Genomic DNA, 7,500 nt, shown 5'->3' with positions numbered 1-7,500 from the left:
TATAAAATAAATGGTAGGCATTACAGCATCCTACGTAGTTGTTTATCTAAACGAATCTTAAAGCTTCGAACTGAACTGCATTGCACTACCTCTGCAGGAAGTTTATTCCATTCATTAACTACACGGCTGGCGAAGTTGTTTCTACCCACTTTCAAATTAAGTCTATTTCCTGTATGGACTGCCGAGGCAAATGGAAATTACTAGAGACTTTGTGATCACGATTGGATTTGAAGCCGACGATGCTACAGCTATGAATACATATCACGTAATGACACGCATATAACTTTGTAGATTTTATGCAAATTAACACCAGGAGATTTTATCCAACTCCGATATCATTCTATAACCTTGTATCTAACAATTTTTAATTTATCCAATTTTCTACTAAAGTCTGCCCAGAATTGAGGCTTTCTCTCTGTGTAAGAACAAATTTGGGTCAATAATAATCATAATATAGATATCATACGAACTCGGAATTGTTTTTGGCCTTCGGGAGGAAAAACAGAATCAGGTTTTATGGGGAAACTTACGATCGAAGTCAATAAATCTTGGAAAGGCGACGGCGTGGCCATGACGGGCGGGCGACAAGGCTTTCGTGACGTCATTCAGCTTCCGGTTTGGGGGTGGGGTTGGGGGAGGGTGGAAGTTAACGCATATAGAAAATCATGATATTGGATATCATCCTATGTTGTTGAATTCACGGGCAAAAAGATGATGATAATGATGATGATGATGATGATGATGATGATGATGATGATGATGATGATGATGATGATGATGATGATGATGATGATGATGATGATGATGATGATGATGATGATGATGATGATGATTGTGATTGTGATGGTGGTGGTGATGATGATGATGATGATGATGATGATGATGATGATGATGATGATAATGATTATGATAATAATAATAATCTATATATCAAAAAAATTTCCCCTTTACAAGGGAGGTAGCCAAATCAGAGGCACGTACCTATTCCTACCTATTCCACTCCCCTCCACCACCTTGTCCACCCCACCGCCCCCTCCCCATCTCATCTCCTCATGGATGACGGGTCGTCCCTGCATCCGCCAACTGCCCTGGGTCAAACGCAATGCAGCAAGACACAGTACACCTACAGCAAGGCCGCTTTACTTAATCGGCCACTACCTCTCCGTGCCCCTCATGCAGAAAAAAAGAAGGGGAGAAATCCTTTCGGGCAGCGTCAAAACATTATTCACACATAAACACCCTCATCCCTCCCTTCCTTACATAACAGTATCATCCATACACAGTCATTCTCCACTCATCCCTACCTCGTGCCTTCTCCCTTCCTTGCCCAACAGACATTCCCCTCTTTCTCAACGCTCCCTTCACCCCATCCATCCATCTCATCCTCGGTCGTTTCCTCAAGTTAACTCACTCCACCTCTGTCTTCCACATCTTTTTTACTAATCTTTCTTCACTCATTCTTTCCATGTTTCTAAACCATCCTAATAGCCTTTCATCAACCCCATCTCCCATCTCCTTTTCCGCTCTCGCTCTCCTCTTCACCTCATCGTTTCTCACTCTATCCAACCTTGGAACCCCTACCATACTTCTCAGACATTTCATCTCAAACACATTTAAATTTTTCATCTCTGCCTCTCTTAAACTCTAAGACTCTATCCCATACAATACCGTCTGCACAATCACTCCTTCATACAATATCCTCTTAGCATCCATTCCCAGTTGCCTATTTCTTCAACCGCCCAAGGCATTTACTTGCTTCTTTCAATCTACGATTTATCTCCACCTCCATTCCTCCCTTCCCTGCCACATGCGACCCTAAACACCTAAATCTATCCACTTCCTCCAGCCTCTCTCCTTTTAGATTTACTTCCAACTCAACTGTTATCCTCTACCCTCATACATCTCATCAATTTGCTTTTACCCACATTTACAATGAACTTTCTTCTATCGCATACCTTCCCGAACTCCGTCACTACCTCAATCCCTCCTCCGACCCTGCCACAAACGCAGTGTCGTCAGCAAACAACAACTGGCTCACCTCCCACTTTTCTCCGTTTTCTTTAACCATCTCCAGCTCCCCGCTCATTGTCCTCACCTTTACCTCCCGCACCAACCCGTCCATGTACACATTGAGCAGCCATGGCGACATGACGCAGCCCTGACACAATCCCATCTTTACCTCAAACCACTCACTCTCTCCATTTCTCATTCTAACACAGGCTCTACTAATCTTGTAAAAACTCTTGACTGCCTTTAACAGCTTTCACCCAATCCCATATATCTACAAAACCTCCCATAGTGCCTTCCTGTCCACCCTGTTACATTTTCCAAATTCATAAAGGTCCAAAAGACATCCTTACCTTTTCCCAATTCTTTCTCACATATCTGTCTTACCACAAAAATCTGATCCACGCAACCCTTACCTTTCCTAAACCCACACTGTTCTTTACCAATTACTCCTTCTGTTCCTCTCCTAATCCTCTCAATCAAAAGCTTCCCATAAGCCTTTCCAATTACACTCAACAAACTGATCCCTCTTAAGCTAACTATATTCAGATAATTATCATTAATATATATATACATATACATACACACACACACACACACACACACACACACACATATATATATATATATATATATATATATATATATACATATATAATAACAACAATATTAAAACTGCAATAATAATAGTGATAGTGGTAATAATAGAAATAAAAATGATGATGATAATAATAATAATAATAATAATAATAATAATAATAATAATAATAATAATAATAATAATAATAATAATAATAATAATGATAATAGTAATAATAATAATAATAATGATGATAATAATGATAATAATTATGATAACAATTATGATAATAATAATAATAATAATAACAATAATAATAACAATAACAATAACAATAATAATAATAATAATGATAATAATGATAATGATAATGATAATGATAATAATATTGATATTAATAATAATAATGAGAATAATAATAATAATGATAATAATAATAATAATAATAATAATAATAATAATAATAATAATAATAATAATAATAATAATAATGATAATAATGATAATAATGATAATAATGATAATAATAATGATAATAATAATGATAATAATAATGATAATAATAATAATAATAATGATAATAATATTAATAATAATAATAATAATAATAATAATAATAATAATAATAATAATAATAATAATAATAATAATAATAATAATAATAATAATAATAATGATAATAATAATGATGATAATAATAATAATAATGATAATAATAATAATAATAATAATAATAATGATAATAGTAATAATATCAATGATAATGATAATAATAACAATAATAATAATAATAATAACAACAATAATAATAATAATAACAACAATAATAATGATAATAACAATAATAATAATAATGATAATAATAATAATAACAAAAATAATAATAATAATAATAATAATAATAATAATAATAATAATAATAATGATAATAATAATAATGTTAATAATAATAATGATAATAATAATAATAATAATATTAATAATAATAATATTAATAATAATAATAATAATAATAATAATAATAATAATAATAATGATAATAATGATAATGATAATAATGATGATGATAATAATAATAATAATAATAATAATAATAATAATAATAATAATAATAATAATAATAATAATAATAATAATAATAATAATAATAATAATAATAATAATAATAATAATAATAATAATAATAATAATAATAATAATAATAATAATAATAATAATCATAATAATAATGAGGATGATAACAATGATAATAATGATAACCTGGACAATTGCCATTGGAATCTAGCACAGACTGTCAATAGCTGTCTCTCGTTTAATTACATACATATATTAACAAACCTCTTTTTCTGTGTCTGAACCAAACGCCTGATGACGTCATGTCGCCGATGTTGCACCCGTCGTTGTAAAGTCAAAATGTAAATAGAACTATGTATTACTGGGAGTGATTTCTATGCCTTTTTCTTTTTGGCTACCCCCCCATGTAAAGGGGAAAAAGCCTTTGGTATATGTATTTATGTATTACTGAATCCAACAGGTCAACGTAGTTTTCCATAAAAACTTTTAGTACGTCAAGGTATAAAAAAAAAAATCTTGTTTTCTTTACCTCAGTGACGAGTCCGAAGCTCTTCCTATGGAGCGTAACTTTTTCCCTTTTTAATAATCGTGTTTGTGTTTTGAAAGACCTGTTGACAAGGAAAGGAAGGTCGGTTGGGGCTTTGGGTCTGGGGGGGAGGGGAAGTGGTTTTCTTCTCGGACGGTCACGAACATAAAGGATGAAATCATATTACCTACTCCGGTGGATATCAGGCCTGACGGCCCATCACCGCTTTGACTATGCCTTTCCAGACGGCTCTATCCTCTTTCCAGTCCTCCCTTGGCGCCACTTTCTCCACGTCCTTCTCTATTACATCCAGCTAACTGTACCCGGGTCTCCATAATGGCTGTCTGTCTCCTGTACTCTTCCTTCCGTCACTGTTCTTGGTAGTTTGTCAGTCTCCGTTTCGACACAGTGGCCAGCCCACCGTGCCCTTCTTCCCCAACTTCCCTCCGAATGTACAGTCGGCCGGTCTGACCTCTGATTTCAACGTTATCCTTATGTCTCCAAATCCCTTGTTCTTCATCATATACTGGACCGAAGATTCTTCTTAGGATGTTGTTTTCGAAGTTTTCTGGACTCCTCTCTCTTTGCCAAGTCAAAGTTTACGTCTCGCAACTGTACAGGACTGTTGACTTTATTAAAATGTGTATTCTTAGCTGAGCTCTCCTGCTAGTAGCCCCACTCTTCATTACAGACGACAGGGTATGGTAGTATCTGTTTTTTTACAGCTATTCGTTCATTTATTTCCGAATCTAATTCATTCCTTTCACTGGCAATGGTCCCACCTTCTTTACAATCTAACTGGCTCTTGCTCTGGTACGTAATATCTGTTTACAACTTAGCTTCATCATTTCTGTTCTTTGATTATTGGACTTTAGGCCTATCTGTTCCGCTTGCTCTTTGGAATGCTGTAAAAATCTCGTTCATTTCTTCTACTGTCTCAGCCACCACATCCACATCATCGGCATAAGTGAGGAGGTTTATCTAACCATTGGAGAAATTAGTTTCCCTTGGATAGTTGTTGTTGTTGTTGTTATTATTGTTGTTGTTGTTGTTGTTGTTGTTGTTGTTGTTGTTGCTGCTGCTGCTGCTGCTGCTGTTGTTGTTGTTGTTGTTGTTGTTAACTAGACTGTCTGTCCGAGCAGTCCCGTCTCCCTAAGGAATACCACGGCCGAAACGGGCTTTTCCCACAAATCCTTTATGGAGTGTATGTTGTGTTGTTTGCGTGCGTGATTGTGTATGATGCTTTCTTCCATGACGTGTTGAATAGTATGGGGTGAAGTGTTACATCTTGGGCATTTGTCCACAATGCCTCCATAAACATATTCATAATCACATCACTCACTGCTCCATTAACACACGAAAAGACAACACATTGCTGCATGCCAGACCCCCTGATATCCGTCCTTCTGAATCCTCTCCCAACCTAACCTAACCTAACCTAGAGTTCACCTGGCGAGACTGCGATGCGGCCACCACCCTTGCATAGTTGATGCTCTTCCTGAGTGCTTTCTCCAGCACAAGGTTGAAGCATTGGTGACAGTATACATCCCAGCCTAAGTTCATCTGTGTATATTCCACTTTCCGTTTCTCTATTCTCGACACTTCCCATGCAACACGTTTTAGTAAGGGATATAAGTTTAACTGGACTATCTACCACTGCCTCATTGATAGTCTGTGGACGCTCTCATAGACTTGGTCTGGAAACTACAAACAGCTGATATGGAATATTCTTGTATTCGTGGTATTTCTCCATCATTTATGCGGACTGTGTGGATATGGTCAGTGGTTGATCTGTTTTGTCTAAACCTACACTGATATTCCCCCAGCTTTCGTTCTGCGTATGATTAAATGCGCTTCATGAGATTTTTTGTGTATACCTTGTAAAGCACACACAGGAATCTTATCCCACTACTATATACTTACTCCTTTATTACATAAATTCCTTTTTACCAAAATCCTTAAAATTAATTATGAAAAATATATAAGTTATTCGTCTAAGAATAATTGATGTGCCTTCCTCTAAGATTTCAAAATTAATAAAATCGCCTTGGGGCTAGGGAGATCAAAATCCTTTACAAATGAAAATTATCTATGTATAAGTACAATATGTATATGTATATGTATATGTATATGTACATGTACATGTATATGTATATGTACATGTATATGTATATGTATATGTATGGTATATGGATATGCATATATATATATATATATATATATATATATATATATATATACATGTGTGTGTGTATGTATATTTATAGGTATATGTATATACAAATGTCTATGCATATGTACATGTTTCTTGACGAAATATTGCCACTCCAGCAAACACTCACCATTTCAATAAACCCACACACACACACAAAAAAAAGATAAATGCGCGTGCTTGAGTAGGACGGGAGCCGAGGGTCGGCTCGCGGAGGATCCCGGGTATGCAAAAATCCATTGATTTCAGCTTTGGACAAACGGAGACGAGGGACGGAAGGCCGAAGGAAAATGACTGAGAGAGGGGGAGGGAGGGAGGGAGAGGGAGAGGGAGAGGGAGGGAGAGAGAGAGAGAGAGAGAGAGAGAGAGAGAGAGAGAGAGAGAGAGAGAGAGAGAGAGAGAGAGAGAGAGAGAGAGAGAGAGAGAGAGAGAGAGAGAGAGAGAGAGAGAGAGAGAGAGAGAGAGAGAGAGGGGGAGAGAGAGAGAGAGGGAGAGAGAGAGAGAGAGAGAGAGAGAGAGAGAGAGAGAGAGAGAGAGAGAGAGAGAGAGAGAGAGAGAGAAAGAGAGAGAGAGAGAGAACAAGAGATAGATAGATAGATAGATAGATAGGTATAGGGATAAAGATATAGAGAGATAGGGATAGAAAGAGAGAGAGAGAGAGAGAGAGAGAGAGAGAGAGAGAGAGAGAGAGAGAGAGAGAGAGAGAGAGAGAGAGAGAGAGAGAGAGAGAGAGCGAGAGAGAGAGAGAGAGAGATATTAAGTATTGATTCACGGCTTTGGCAACATCGGTCCGGCACAGGTGAGGGAATGTGCGTGGAAGAACCGGGACAGGAAGAGGTAAAAGGAGGAAGAAGAGGAAGAAGGAGGAAGAGGAGGAAGAAGGAGGAAAGAGGAGGAGGCGGAGAGGAGGATCGGGAAGAGGAGGAAAAGGGAGAGCGAAAGGGAAAGGAGGAAAATGAGAAACAGAGGGAACAAGAAGAAGGAGAAAAAGGAGAGAATGAGAAAGCGTGAAGAGGAGGAAGAAGAAATGGCGAGGATGAAGAGAAGGAAAGGGAAGAGGAGGAGGAAGAGGAAGAGGAGGGAGTGGGGAGAAAGAGAACC

This window comes from Oratosquilla oratoria, chromosome 26, assembly GCF_046742065.1.
Source record: "Oratosquilla oratoria isolate Oo_2021 chromosome 26, ASM4674206v1, whole genome shotgun sequence".
Lineage (NCBI taxonomy): Eukaryota > Metazoa > Arthropoda > Malacostraca > Stomatopoda > Squillidae > Oratosquilla > Oratosquilla oratoria.
Note: the sequence above shows the minus strand (reverse complement) of the source record.